This window comes from Miscanthus floridulus, chromosome 3 (genome assembly GCF_019320115.1).
Source record: "Miscanthus floridulus cultivar M001 chromosome 3, ASM1932011v1, whole genome shotgun sequence".
NCBI lineage: Eukaryota > Viridiplantae > Streptophyta > Magnoliopsida > Poales > Poaceae > Miscanthus > Miscanthus floridulus.
This window is the reverse complement of record NC_089582.1, coordinates 12,906,004-12,921,516: the sequence shown is the minus strand read 5'-3', so window position 1 is coordinate 12,921,516 and position 15,513 is coordinate 12,906,004. Positions and strand designations below refer to the sequence as shown.

Below are 15,513 nucleotides of genomic sequence, written 5' to 3'. Positions count from 1 at the left end.
ATTTGAAGTCATTTAGAGTTCATAATACTAGAGTCAAAGTGTTGTTTTTTCATTTGACCAAATTTGACTTGGTCAAACTTGCTCAAATGAGACACTAAATGACCTCAGATGAAAAAACTCTGAATACCAAGTTTGATCGTCTCAGCAAGATATACAATTGTTACATAACTCATTTTCCCATTTGAGAAAGTTTTATCAAACACTAGTCACAAATTCTTCAATCTCATATAGACTTTCTGAAACTATGTCACACACTTGTAAATTTTGAACTATATTTTGTTCAAACTTTCTCAAATGAAAAAATAGCCTATATAAGGATTGTAGATCTTGATGAGATGAACAAACTTGGTATTCAAAACTTTTCAATTTGAGACAATCTAGGGTTCCGAAAACTAGTTTGTAAGCATCAAAATTTAAAAATCACAAATTTGAACCGTCCAAACTATCTCAAATGGAAAGTTGACCAAAACAAGAATTGTAGATATTGATGAGTTGAACAAACTTGGTATTCAAAACTTTTCAATTTGAAGTCATTTAGAGTTCATAATACTAGAGTCAAAGTGTTGTTTTTTCATTTGACCAAATTTGACTTGGTCAAACTTGCTCAAATGAGACACTAAATGACCTCAGATGAAAAAACTCTGAATACCAAGTTTGATCGTCTCAGCAAGATATACAATTGTTACATAGCTCATTTTTCCATTTGAGAAAGTTTTATCAAACACTAGTCACAAATTCTTGAATTTCATATAGACTTTCTGAAACTATGTCACACACTTGTAAAATTTGAACTACATTTTATTCAAACTTTCTCAAATGAAAAAATAGCCTATATAAGGATTGTAGATCTTGATGAGCTGAACAAACTTGGTATTCAAAACTTTTCAATTTGAGACAATCTAGGGTTCCAAAAACTAGTTTGTAAGCATTGAAATTTAAAAATCACAAATTTGAACTGTCCAAACTATCTCAAATGGAAAGTTGACCAAAACAACAATTGTAGATCTTGATGAGTTGAACAAACTTGGTATTCAAAACTTTTCAATTTGAAGTCATTGAGAGTTCATAATACTAGAGTCAAAGTGTTGTTTTTTCATTTGACCAAATTTGACTTGGTCAAACTTGCTCAAATGAGACACTAAATGACCTCAGATGAAAAAACTCTGAATACCAAGTTTGATCATCTCAGCAAGATCTACAATTGTTACATAGCTCATTTTCCCATTTGAGAAAGTTTTATCAAACACTAGTCACAAATTCTTGAATCTCATACAGACTTTCTAAAACTATGTCACACACTTGTGAAATTTGAACTACATTTTGTTCAAACTTTCTCAAATGAAAAAAATGGCCTATACAAGGATTGTAGATCTTGAATCCATGACCATGACTCCATGAGACCCATGAAGCCATGAGTTTGGCTATTTCTACTCATGCCGCGAAGATTGGTGCTTGTATGATGTTTGATGTATGATGTATCTGTATCTTTATCTTATTTGTTGCTTTACTCTTTAGTCTTTCGGCTTAATCTAGATGGATTATGGACTCATAGAGTGGTGTAATGGTTTGCGCACGTATGATATATATATATATGCTGCTTTTACTCAATATCCGAATAGATATTTGTATCCGACCTTCTCCGAATCCGATTCATACCGTATTCGATACTCATTATTCGTATCCGTAACCGAGTCAATCCATATTCGTATATGTATCCGAACGCTATCCGTGTCCGAATCCGAATCCGAACAGAAATATGAAAACAAATATAATATGAGTGATATCCGTTCGTATCCGATCCGTTTTCATCCCTACCTATATGGCATTCCCTCCATTTCATGCACTTAACGGTGTTTAGTTAGGAGTAGAATGACCATTTTACTCCTGGCGACAAAATAAAGTACAGAGTTTAGTTTGTCTATTTTAGATTTGGAGTAATATTGCGCAAATAAGGTAAAAAATTTTACTCCAATATTTGTACAATATTACTCCACATCTAAAATAGACAAACTAAACTCTACACTTTATTTTTTTTTGCCAGGGGTAGAATGGTCATTTACCTCTGACTTAACATCGTTAAGTGATAGAAATGGACGAAAGGCCATACAGGGAAGGAATTTTCGTTTTCGGGCCTTGTAGATAAGTTAAAAAAATAGGATCATGGAAGAAAGAGTATTTTTTAAGGCTAAATATCTCTATATAGTTTGGTATACGCGGAAGCTCTACTAGGAGACAAAATACAAAAATGAGCCAACACGTTGGGCTTGGGCCAAGACAAAACAGAGCGGACTTTGGGCCGGGACTAGGTGGGCAACTGTACTGACGATGAGTTGACAGGCGAGTGGGGATGGAGAGGGACGCGATGCGCGGCAGCGGCGCCGTGCGCCGTGGGGAGGAGGAAGAGCGTGCGCTGCCGGCCGCCGGAGAGGACAGCAGAGGCGACGCCACCCTTTCCCACCACACGCGGAGGCGCTCTCGTGGACTCGAGGTACGGTCGATTTGCTCCCCAGTCCCCACCTCACAGTCCAGAGTCCACAGCCTGTTATTCCGTTAGTTCCGATTGCAGCAGGAGCAGAATAGCATTAGCCTGTCTTATTAGTTGAATATTTGATGCATTGCAATTTGTAACAAAAGTATCTGTAATCGAACGGTCCTGCGAGGAACTAGCCTGTCTTTGGTGTATTTCTGATCCATTTTATTCATTAGAGATAATCCCTTTTTTGTTCCTCAGTTGCAGTTTTGTGTTCTATTTTATACAGACACGGTCCCTTTTTTGTCCGCTCGTTTGCATTTTTGTGCGAAAATGTTCTGGGGCCATGTTTAGATTGCAAAAAATTTCAATCCGATGAATAGTAGCACTTTCGTCTTATTTGGTAAATATTGTCCAATCGTGGACCAACTAACCTCAAAAGATTCATCTCGTGATTTCCAACTAAATTGTACAATTAGTTATTTTTTTTATCTACATTTAATGCTCCATGCAAGCGGCTAAAAATTGATGTGATGGAGAGAGAGTGAAAAAACTTGGAATTTGGAGGTGATCTAAACAAGGCCTGGTTACACTCGCGTCATGTACCCACCCTAACGTGCAGCGTCAGATTTTGTTTTGAGATTCGTGTTGGCATTGCTTATGTGCAGGGGCGGATCTGCCAGGGGGCTGCCGGGGCTCAAGCCCCCCCTACCCTGGCGACGCCATTGGAGCCCCTCTTAGCCCCCCATGAATTTTTCAGCCATTAACAACACGGAAGAAGGTGTTGCAGTGCTCCCGACGGAGATTGAAGATGAGTTTCGAGTTAAAGATGAATTCCCAACCCTCTAAATGTATTTTCTAGATCTGCCACTGCTTACGTGTACCAGCAGGTTCCACTTAGCATTATCAGGACACGCTGGAAGCACACGTCGATTTCCACTGACCATCCAATTTATTGTGGCAGGTGGAGGTTCATTATTGTTCTCTGCCTTCTGCCCTTCTCCCCTGTATCTGTTCCATCATTTTTATTCAAGAGCAAAATTCACAGCTGTCACTGAACTTGGTTAGCGGTGTCATCCAGGTCCCTGAACTTCTAAAGTGATATTTATGGGTCCCTACACTTAACAGACGGTGTCATCCAGGTCCCTAAACTTTCAAGGTGATTACCACATATCTCCAAACTTGGCTGACGGTGTCATCCCGGTTCCTGAACTTTCAAGGTGATCACCGCAGGTTCCTAAACTTGACGACCGATGTCATCTTTATCCAAATATAATAATATTAAAAGTTAACCGTAGTATTAAAAGTTTTTTTCTATTAAAATTTACTTCTAATTTTAGTATTATTTTAAAAGTTTTAATAGTAGATTATAGAAGTAACTTTTCTACGTTATTAATACTATAACATTATTATTAAAACTTTTAATACTATAATACTATTATTAAAAGTTTTAATACCATAATACTACTATTAAAAGTAGTATAGTATTATAGTATTAATAATAGAGAAAAGTTACTTCTATAATACTACTATTAGAACTTTTAAAGTAATACTAAAATTAGAAGTAACTTTTAATAGAGAAAACTTTTAATACTATAGGAATTTTAATATTATTTTAATACTATTAATGATACATAAATATTAAATTAACTTTAGTATTTTTCTATTCTAGTTTAAACCTAATATATTTGTTATTGTAAATTATTTTAATACTTTAATTTATTTTTTGTCGATGTAAATTATTTTATTATATAATTTATATTTTCATAATAAATACTATATAAATAATGATTAAATTAATTGACACATGTTGGATCACATCTAACGTGCAGTCAGCATGGCACGCCAGCTTATAGAGTAGGTTAGACCATATTTGGACAGGGATGATACCGCTTGCCAAGTTTAGGGATATGCGGTGATCACCTTGAAAGTTCAAATGATCGAGATGACACCTACAACAAAGTTTAAGGACCTGCGGTGATCATCTTGAAAATTCAGGGACCGGGATGACACCTTCGGCTAAGTTTTTTGAGACCTGCGATAATCACCTTAAAAGTTCATGGACCTGAAAGACACTATCTGTCAAATTTAGGAATCACAGATATCAGTTTAGAAGTTCAGAACCTACGTGACAACGCCGGCCAAGTTCAGGACGGACGGTGAATTTTGCTCTTTATTCAATTCTGAACGTCTTCCTCGATCCATACATACGATTCCTTTCCTCAATGTAACTCTCATCCTATCCATTCGCAGCCCGACCTGTGCGCCCTCCCCTACTCGTCCGGCACGACGGGGGTGTCCAAGGGCGTGATGCTGAGCCACGGGAACCTGGTGTCCAGCCTCTGCTCCTCCATGTTTGCCGTCGGGCCGGAGCTGGTCGTGCAGGTGGTCACCCTGGGCCTCATGCCCTTCTTCCACATCTACGGCATCACCGGCATCTGCTGCGCCACGCTGCGGCACAAGGGCACGGTGGTGGTGATGGACGGCTTCGACCTGCGCGCCTTCCTGGGCGCAGTGCTCACGCACCGCGTCACTTTCGCGCCCGGGATGCTGGCCATAGTGAAGAGCCCCGTGGCCGACGAGCTCAACCTGTCCGGCGTCGCTCTCAGGTCCGTCATGACGGCCGCCGCGCCGCTCGTGCTGGACCTCCTGGCGGCGTTCCAGAGCAAGTTCCCAGGCGTGCAGGTGGAGGAGGCATACGGGCTCACGGAGCACAGCTGCATCACGGTGATGCACGCCGGCGGCGGCGGCGAGGACGGACGGATGGCCGGTGCAGGTCGCCAAGAAGAAGTCGGTCGGGTTCATCCTGCCCAACCTGGAGGTGAAGTTCGTGGACCCGACACGGGGCGGTCGTTGCCCAAGAACACGCTCGGGGAGATCTGCGCGCGGAGCCAGGCCGTGATGCAGGGCTAGTACAGGAGGAAGGAGGAGACGGAGCGCACCATCGACGCCGCAGGGTAGCTCCACACAGGCGACATCGGCTACATCGGCGACGACGGCGACGTGTTCATCGTCGACTGGATCAAGGAGCTCATCAAGTACAAGGGCTTCCAGGTGGCCCCTGCCGAGCTGGAAGCCATCCTCCTGTCTCACTGGTCAGTCAAAGATGCGGCCCTCTTCGGGTAAGCGACCATTCCCATCCGTGGTTGTGTGTGTGTTTCCTATTCCTGTGCTGCGGCAATATAATGCATGCCCTGCATGCAGGCTACCGGACGAGGAGGCCGGCGAGATCCCGGCGTCGTGCGTGACTGCGTGGTGCGGCGGAGAGCCAGGCGTACGTGGAGGGGCGCGTGGCGTCGTACAAGAAGCTCCGGCTGCTGCGGTTCGTGGTCGCCATCCCCAAGTCGGTGTCCGGCAATATGCCAAGAACCTGCGGAGGCAGCTCAGGGACGATTTAATTCGTCAAGAGGGCCAACACGGCAGCAGCCTGGTAGTAGTGCCAATTTTGACTGGCTGACTGTTTGCTTATACCGGAGCTATGCAATGCAAGATGCAAGTACTTGCATTCGAACGAGCAAATGTCAAAGCTATAAGGCCTTGTTCGCTCGCTTCGCTGAAAAGCCAGATCGAAAAGTACTGTTTATTGATTTGTTGCGAGAGAAAAACACTATACCATGGCTGATAAGCCAGGCTGATAATTTCTAGGATGCTCAATTATGCAGGTTTATACTGTGTTATGAATGAGAATACATGGGTTGCTTGGCACAGATCTCACCTAAGTTCTACTGGATGAAGACAATAATACAGGTCCAACTGTTAGGGTACAATCAGATGTTCCAAGCTACTCTATTACAATTGGAATCGAAACCGTACGTGATTGCCAGGAGCGTAGGAGAACACTGCAGCCTACATTCTTGTTATTTCTGCAAAATTGTAGACCAAAACTGTTGTTTCCGAATAATTTGAGCTTTCCAAATTCCCTGATAAACTTTCCCAGCTTGCATATCCTGGTGATAAGAAACATTATGTACTGCCGATGCAAACAATGACAGCCGGCTTGGGCACATGAACCTAGAGACTTTGTGAGAGAGACAAGTGGGCCATGTTCGCTTCTCTTATAATCCATCTTTTTCAGCTTGTTTTTTCAGCCGGAACAGTGTTTTTCTCTCTCAACAAATCAGCCGGAATAGTGTTTCGCCTTGTTTTTTCAGCGAAACGAACGGAGCTTGCATTATGTATTAATAGTAAAGAGCTAACTACTATATGAGTGGGCTGAGAGAAGACTACAAGGAACCTTACAGCCAGCAAGCCGGCTGTATTATTTCCTCTCTCTCTTCTCTCCTCTCTCTCTTCCACGTCAGTATTCAGTCTGCTTGTAGCCTGCTATTATACTCGCTCTTAGTAGCATCTGCAAGCACTACGTGAAAAATGGTTTGTAGCAACGGGACGAATTTTTTGTAGGGGCGGCTCCATCAGTGGCGTGCTCGGGAGCCCAGAGACCAGCCCCCCTACAAATGGAACAGCAGGGGCGGCTGGTGATACGAGCCGCCCCTATAAATGGGTCTGATTTGTAGGGACGGCTCACTCACCAGCCGCCCCCAATGTTGCTATTTGTAGGGGTGGCTCAATCACCAGCCGCCCCTACAGATCACAGTCCGGCTCCGATATATAAAATAACACCCAAACCCTAGCCTGATCCCACACCGACACCTCTCCTCTCAGCAGTCCGCCTCCCGTCCCCTCGCAGCAGTCCGCCTCCCCTCTCAGCACACCGACGCCTCTCCTCTCAGCAGTCCGCCTCCCGTCTCCTCTCGTCTTACTCATCTCCCCCACGCGACAGATCCAGCGAAGGATCCGGCGCTCCTCGTTCGTGCGCCCCTCATGGTCGTAGATTGGGCCATCTCCTATCGCTGCCGGCTTGCGGAGGCTGCGAGTCGCCGTGGCCGGCCTCGGTCGTCTCCGACCAAGTCCCGTTCCTGGGGCCGGCCTCCTCTCCGTTCCTCGTCAAGTCCAAGCCGGCTTTGTTGCAGAGCTAGTTAACCAGCAGAGCTAGATGGCAGATGCAGATCGCTTGCTTCTCTGTGGTTTGACTTTTGGAGTCACCATTTCAGTTCGCTTCGTGTGTCTCTGTGTGTGACAGCTGCAGATTCTCGACGGAGATGGATGGGGTTCTGCAAGCCGCGGATGCCAAGGACTGGGTTTACAAGGGGGAAGGCGCCGCGAATCTCATCCTCAGCTACACCGGCTCGTCCCCTTCCATGGTATACGCTGAGTAGGTTCTTACTGAGTGTGCCCGCATCGATCACTTGGCTTTAGGGGTCTCTATGTGTGATTCGCGGGTGCAGCCATTGAGCCCCAGATCCAGTACCCGGTCGAGCAAGTGATGAAACATGGATCAGGGACGCTCACGTGGTTGCTTGAAAATTAAGCATACGTTACTTTTCCATGATTGTGCATTTTGTGACCATGCATGTGTTTTTTTTTCCTGAATATTGATGGGATATGTTTGGGAGGAAGCATTGTTTCACTTTGATGATAAGGATGTTATTTCACTTGTTTTCAGCTTGGCAAGTTACTGCAGGTCTAGAAGATTCTAAACGACAAGTCACAGCAGGCACCAAGTTGTATGGTCTTCTCAAGTCATGAGCAACTCCTGTGGGGCCATATCCCAGAATTGGTTGAGTCTATCAAACAAGATTGCTTGGCTCAAGCCTATGCAGTGCATGTTATGAGCCAACATCTGGGTGCCAATCATGTCGATGGTGGGGTATGGTTCAGGTTCAGTTCATTTATGTCCTGTTATTGTGATTTTGATTGGTAACATATCGACAACCTTGACACTTGGGATCAGATTCAGTTCACTTATGGAAGAAATTGGAGAATTGCTATAATTTCCTTATAATCACCCCTACTGAAATAGAAATAACATGGCACCAATGTGCATACTATTGAATTCTGACATGAATATGCTTTATTTCATCATTTGTTGCTGATTCCAGTAGGCACTACTCTTTGGATCTGCATGACTAGACAAATAAATCATGCTATCTCAACTCCTCAGAACAACTTCAGGATTTTTGTGAATGGATCTTTAGCTTTTGGTGGCATGGGAGGTGGTGCAGATAATGTTCATCCTGCTGACACCCAGAAGTGTATTGAAGATCTCAGCAAGGTTAGTGGCCTAGAACTACCTGACTTCACTGAGCCTGCAAATCTGGTGATTTTGACGTGGCGAACAAGGAAGTTAGCAACATTATAGCAGATGGATATCCAGTCTCACAGCTGATGGCACAGGTCATCTGTTTATTTTGTTTCTAGATGCCATACTCCAGTTAATTACTATTCCTGTTGATTTCATCTGTCACTGCTGCTAACTGAAGTACTTGTGCAGTTTCTAGATGTGATTGTTAGCGTGGATGATATTCAAGATGATCAAAAAGGCAAGGATATGTAAAAAGCTTGGGGAAACTGATAAGGTTTGTCCGACTAAAATTACAGTAGTACAGTTCTCATGTTCATCCTTTTCTTGTTTCCCATGACTTGTACTCTTCTAAAGGGAAACCTAGAACTTATTTCTTCCACATGACTTGTTCAGAAATAATATGATGTTGAAGCCTGCCATACTAGAGTTGCATGTTTTATCTTGTAGCAAGTCTCTGAACTGTATCCACAGATGTATCACATATTGAAACTTCTATAGTATCTGTAATGTTACATTTCTCACATTTCTAATTTGCAGATAGCTGATGCGATTGAGAATGAGAAGGAAGTTTCCAAGGCATTTCAAATCTATAATGTCGATAGAGTTATCTGTGGTCGGGTAGCAGGTGTGTCTGGAGAAGAATAAGAGCTCATAGTATTATTTTTTCCTGATGTGTAGCTATTAGATCTAGTTGAGTACTTGACTACATTCATTTTTAGTCTTCGCAAAGCATCTGAAAACTTGTCCCAGATTTGCTTATCAAGCCTGACCAACGCCCATCCTACATGTACAAGTTCAGACACAGATAAGTCATGATGGAGTTGTGCATGAAAAATATATGTTCTGGTCGAATTTAAATTGTAAATTTAAAATTTTTTTGGCGAAAAAATGATTTGTAGGGGCGGTTGGTACTGTAGCCGCCCCTACAAATCGATTTGTAGGGGCGGCTGGTGTTCCCAGACCGCCCCTATAAATCGATTTGTAGGGGCGGTCTGGGAATCGCCCCCTATAAATCAACGATTTGTAGCCACCCTTTTATAGAGGCGGCTGGCAAAACCGCCCCTACAAAGGATTACCAGCCGTCCCTAGAAACGTTTTTCTACGTAGTTGAAAGCTCTAGTTTGGTTTTGGTTAATTGATGAAACCCTAAGTGCTAACCTAGTTTATCAAGATGATTATGAGATAGGTAGCAATACTCCAAGTGATGAAGCAATAAAGAAGATCATGACAAATGCTTGAACTTGGAAAAGAAGAAAGAGAAAAACAAAAGGCTCAAGGCAAAGGTATAAAATGTAGGAGCTATTTTGTTTTAGTGATCAAGACACTTAGTGAGTGTGATCACATTTAGGATAGATAGCCGTACTATTAAGAGGAGTGTAACTCGTATCGAAATGCGGTTATCAAAGTGCCACTAGATGCTCTAACTCATTGCATATGCATTTAGGATCTAGTGGAGTGCTAACATCCTTGAAAATATTTGTGAAAATATGCTAACACATGTGCACAAGGTGTTTGCAGGGTTGAGATGGGTTTGGGTGGGATTCGGCACTTTTGGAAAAATGAAATGTCTATTTTCTATTGCGCTGGATGCAAAATTCTTGGTGGTTGGCACATTTGAGCAAGGGTGAAGAAGTTAGAGTTGAAATAGAGTTGGTCGAAATGATACTGGCGTCGGTCTACTGACCGGACGCTGGGTCACTCAGCGACCGGACGCTGAAAGGCTGCGTCCGGTCGAGCTATCAGACGGCACAGTGGGTAGGGTTGAGCACCGGACGCTGGTCTGCGTCCGGTCAAGGTGGACCGGACGCGTTCGGTCGAAAAAACATGCCTCGGGGAGCTTACTGGAAACGACCGGACGCTGGGGCTTCAGCGTCCGGTCAGTTTTGACCGGAGCGTCCGGTCAGCTTCGTAGCCGGTGAAATCTGACGAACATCGTTTGAAGCTGGTGACGCGTGGCGTCCATCGGGCGACCGGACGCTGAGGGCCAGCGTCCGGTCGGTATGACCGGAGCGTCCGGTCAGAGCGTGTTTTGCCCAGTGAAGGGGTACAACGGCTCTATTTGATGGGGGCTCTATTTATAGCCCCATGGCCGGCTCAAGGGATATCTCTTGCACATTTTCATTGACATAACAACCTTGTGAGCTTAGCCAAAGTTCTCCCACTCATCTGTATCATTGATCCATCATCATTGTGAGATTGGGAGAGAATCCAAGTGCATTGCTTGAGTGATTGCATCTAGAGGCACTTGGTATTCGTGTTGCGCTGCGGATTTTGCTTGTTTCTCTTGGTGGTTGCCACCACCTAGACGGTTGGAGCAGCGGTGAAGGATCGGCACGAGTTGGTGATTGTTCGTGGCCGCCTTCGGTGATTATGAGGGGAGTTGTACCTTCCCCGGCAGAGCGCCGAAAGGTAACTCTAGTAAATTGCTCGTGTCATTGAGTTACCTCACTTACGGGTCGGTTCTTGCGGTGTCCAATCGTGTGGACGAGGTTTGTGAAACACCTCTTAGCCGCCGAACCACCAAGTGTTGGTCGACACAACGGGGACGTAGCGTGTTGGCAAGCACGTGAACCTCGGGAGAAAATCGATTGTCTCTCTTCTTTGTCATTCTCCCGGTGATTGGCTATATATTCATCTTGTGATTGGTTCATCCCCTACACATCGGTATAATCACTCTACTCACTCATTTACATTCTTGCAAACTAGTTGATACAAGCTCTTTAGTGTAATTAGAATTGAGAGCTTGCTTTATTATTTATATTCATCTAGTTGAGCTCTTTAGAGTAGCAAGGTTGAGAGCTCTTAGTGAGTAATTACATAGCTAGTTTGTGTGCCTAAGTATTCATTGCAACTAGAATTGTTGGATAGGTGGCTTGCAACCCTTGTAGAGCTAGAGCAAGTTTGCATTACGCTATTTGTCATACTAATCAAATTGCTCTAGTTGATTTGTAGATTTTTAAATAGGCTATTCACCCCCCCTCTAGCCATATTAGGACCTTTCAGTAGTGAGGCGCAAAAGTCGTCACTGCCACTCCATGCATGAGTTTGCGAAACATTTAGTGGCTACGTACTAGTAGTAGCAATAATACAATTAGGCTACTCCAAGCATGAGTTTGCGAAACATTCAGTGGCTATATACAGTAGTAGCAATAATACAATTAAATAGCATAATTGCAGCAAGACAATTTTTGAATTATCCATCGCTCATCCAGATTTTATATGTTATCACACACCAATCAAATGGTTGTCACTGCTTGAAACATCCCAACTATCAGTACAGTCCCTAGAAGAATAGATGGAAATACTTGTGTGTGCTGTTACCTTGGCTAGGAGATTGGACAAATCCATGATGCAAAATCATATTTCTCTAACTGAAACTCTGAAAGGAAATTACATCTACTTATGCTGACAGTCCAAAGACAATTTTATTAACAGACCCATGCAACCATATGCACTATTTAACTTAAACTTGCGCTCTGAATACCATCTATAGAGAAAGCACATATCCAAAATAGCATAGCACTTCACTTATGGGAGCAGTCAGCGGATCCGGAGCCGCCCGGAGCCCGACCAAACAGGCTCTTAGGTGGTGTTGGGATCCAGTGACTAAAATTTAGAAGGTGTGTCGGGAGGATGTCGCATGGGGTGTTCGGATACTAATAAAAAATAAATTACATAATCCGCCAGTACTTCACCTGACGAATTTTTAAGCCTAATTAGTCCGTCATTAGCATATGTTTACTGTAGCACCACATTGTCAAATCATGGACTAATTAAGCTTACAAGATTCGTCTCGTAAATTAGTCGCAAACTATGGTATTAGTTTCGTAATTAGTTTATATTTAATATTTCATGTATGTATCCAAATATTCGATGGGACAGCGACTAAAATTTAGGAAGAGCAACCCAACACTATACTTTTCCAAATGGCACTAACACGGTGGGCCGGCACGGGCACGGCACTAAAAAGCACGACCTAGGCCCGGCCCGGCCCGGCCTGCTTCGTGCCCGTGCCTGGCACGGCCCCGCAGCAGTGCCGTGCCTGGGCTGCCACCTCGGCCCGCTAGCACAGCCCAGGCACGGCACGGCTAACAGGGCGGCACGGCCTTGGCACGGATCCAGCAAAGGAGGGCCGTTGATCCCCTCCCCCAGATCCTTCATGAACGTTGGATCCGACCGTTGGATGGGTCGACTATATAAGCCAGCGCCCCCACGTCGCCCCGTATCGACGAAACCCTAGCTCATTTGTTTCCAGCTCCCTCTCTCTCCTATCTCTCGCTCTAACCTCTGCGAGCGGCTCTCTCCTCTCTTCGTCTCCCTCTCCGGTGGTGTCTCCTCTCTTCTTCTCGCCCTCCGGTGCCATCTAGAGCCACTGCTGGCCGGCACGGGCACACGGCACGGCCTCGTCTTGATCTCGCCCCGTTGATGTAGCCTTGTCGTCCACCTCGTCATCTCATTCGTCACCGTCGTCGACCTCGCCGGGCCCCCGGCAACTCTGGTGCTCCGGATGTCGGTAAGTTGAGCTTTGCTCCCCTCTAGATCTGGCTCTTCCTCTCTTATCCCCTCCTGGATCTCGATCGGATGTGCTCCCCTCCTGTAGGTCCCCTCTTGATTCGCATCCGTCGAGGAACCAGAGGGCTGGATCCCGCGTCGTCGACGTCGCCGGCGTTCTCGGTGCTCCGGCCGCCAAGGTACTGTAAACCCTAACCCTAACCCTAACCCTAACCCTAACTAGATCTGCTACTGATTCTTTGTTTATGTGTGAAGCCGTTGAGGAACCGGGCGCCGGCGAGTGACGATGGCCCGCTCCTCCGACGAGACCGTTGAGGTCAGCGCCAACGATGAGAGGCGGATGTGCGGGCTAGCCAGAGATGACGACGAGGATGACCTGCGCGAGGACGCTGCGGAGCTATTCGGCCGTCGCGTTGAGGATCCCATTGAAGCTGATGGCGGCAGCAATGATGCAGCAGGGGGCGAAGAAGAAGAAGGAGAGGATGACAATGACGACAAGCGCTATCAAAGTGTATCTCTGCTGTCAAAGTGTGATCTTCTAAAGTTTGATGTATTGTACAAGTTTCTGTTAAAATTCTGAAGTTTCTGAGGTGTTTGACACTTTTAGTGCCAGTGCCGGCACGAGCACTACGGGTTGCCGTGCCCAGTGGCACGGCACGGCACGCCTAAGCCATGATAGTGCCGTGCCTGGGCCGCTGAGTCGGCACGGCGGCACTATCAGGCACGGCACGGCTAACATGCCGTGCCGCGTAGTGCCGTGCCTGGCCGTGCCGGGCGGCCCGTTTGGCCATATATACCCAACACCCCCTGATAGATCCCACTACGGCAGACGCCCTCTTTGCCGAGTGCTGGTGGCACTCGACAAAGCCAGCCAAGCACTCGGCAAAGCCTTTGCCGAGTGCCGCACTCGGCAAAGGTCTCTCGACAAAGATTTTATCGGCAAAAATTTCTTTGCCGAGTGCCAAAAATCGACACTCGGCAAAGCCTTTGCCGAGTGCCCGACACTCGGCAAAGTTGGAACAAAAAAAAAACCCGAAGAATGGGAATTTTTACCAAAAAAAATGGAATTTTTTTTAATTGGTGGAGGCCCCCACCGGTCAGCGCCCATCCATCTCCGGCTTTTTTTGCGTAAATTTCACAGCTACGCAGCCGACGGGATTCGAACCCGAGACCTCCCGCTGCGCACAAACCTCCTCTACCCCTACACCACACTGTCACTTGTGTCTGGATTCCGTTTTAGTTCCCAATATATTATACTAAACCGAGTGTAAATTGTTTGTTTGAGGCCCTAAACGAATTCAAATAAAAAAGTTGTGAACTACAAAGTTTCATAACTTTTCGAGATCTACACTTTTAGTTTAGGAAGTTTTTCCATTCGAGGTCATTTACAAAATTTGAATTTTAAAATTTGAAAATTCAAACGCAGTTTTGCATGACAAGATGTTTTCAAATCAAAAAGTTGTCAACTACAATGTTTCATAACTTTTCGAGATCTACAGAGTTTATTTTTGTTGTTTTTCCATCCGAGGTCGTTTATAAAATTTGAATTTTAAAATTTTGAAATTCAAACGCAGTTTTGCATGACAAGATGTTTTCAAATCAAAAAGTTGCCAACTACAATGTTTCATAACTTTTGGAGATCTACAATTTTTATTTAGGAAGTTTTTCCATCCGAGGTCTTTTGAAAAATTCAAATTTTAAAATTTTCAAATTCAAACATCGTTTTTGCATGACAAAATGATTTCAAATCAAAATGTTGCCAACTACAAAATTTCATAACTTCTCAAGATCTACAAAGTTTATTTTGGTCATTTGTTTATCCGATATAGTGGTAGTAACATTGTTCACAAATTATATATATCTCTCTTCTACTTTCATGAAACTAATATGAGAGATATATATTTTATGAACAACGTTATTGTCGTTTGGTCAAATGAAGAAATGACCAAAATAAACTTTGTAGATCTTGAGAAGTTATACAACTTTGTAGTTGAAAAGTTTTTCATTTGAATTCATTTAGGGCCTCAAAAATTGATTCGAAAAACTGATTTGCCGAGGGCCAAATAAATGCACACGGCAAAATGCCTCTTTGCCGAGTGCCAAAACATAAGCACTCGGCAAAATACGGCTTTGCCGAGTGCCAGAAAAAGGCACTCGGCAAACTTAGAGTAAATTGCTTGTTTGAGGTCCTAAATGAATTTAAATCAAAAAGTGGTCAACTACAAAGTTTCATAACTTTTTGAGATCTACAATTTTCATTTAGTAAGTTTTTCCATCCGAGGTCGTTTGAAAAATTTGAATTTTAAATTTGAGAGATTCAAACGTAGTTTTGCATGATAAGATGATTTCAAATCAAAAAGTTGTCAACTACATAGTTTCATAACTTTTG

General features: G+C 44.2%; 1 long non-coding RNA gene and 1 pseudogene across 1 annotated transcript; both read left to right on the top strand.

Moving 5' to 3' along the window:
• Positions 1 to 2,347: 2,347 nt before the first annotated feature.
• Positions 2,348 to 7,997, top strand: LOC136543178 (4-coumarate--CoA ligase-like 9; annotated as a pseudogene).
• Positions 7,998 to 8,560: 563 nt separating this feature from the next.
• LOC136545006 (uncharacterized) lies at positions 8,561 to 9,301 on the top strand. The gene is made up of 3 exons (XR_010780887.1): positions 8,561 to 8,704; positions 8,802 to 8,886; positions 9,150 to 9,301. It is a non-coding gene; the product is annotated as an uncharacterized lncRNA (long non-coding RNA).
• Positions 9,302 to 15,513: the final 6,212 nt, after the last annotated feature.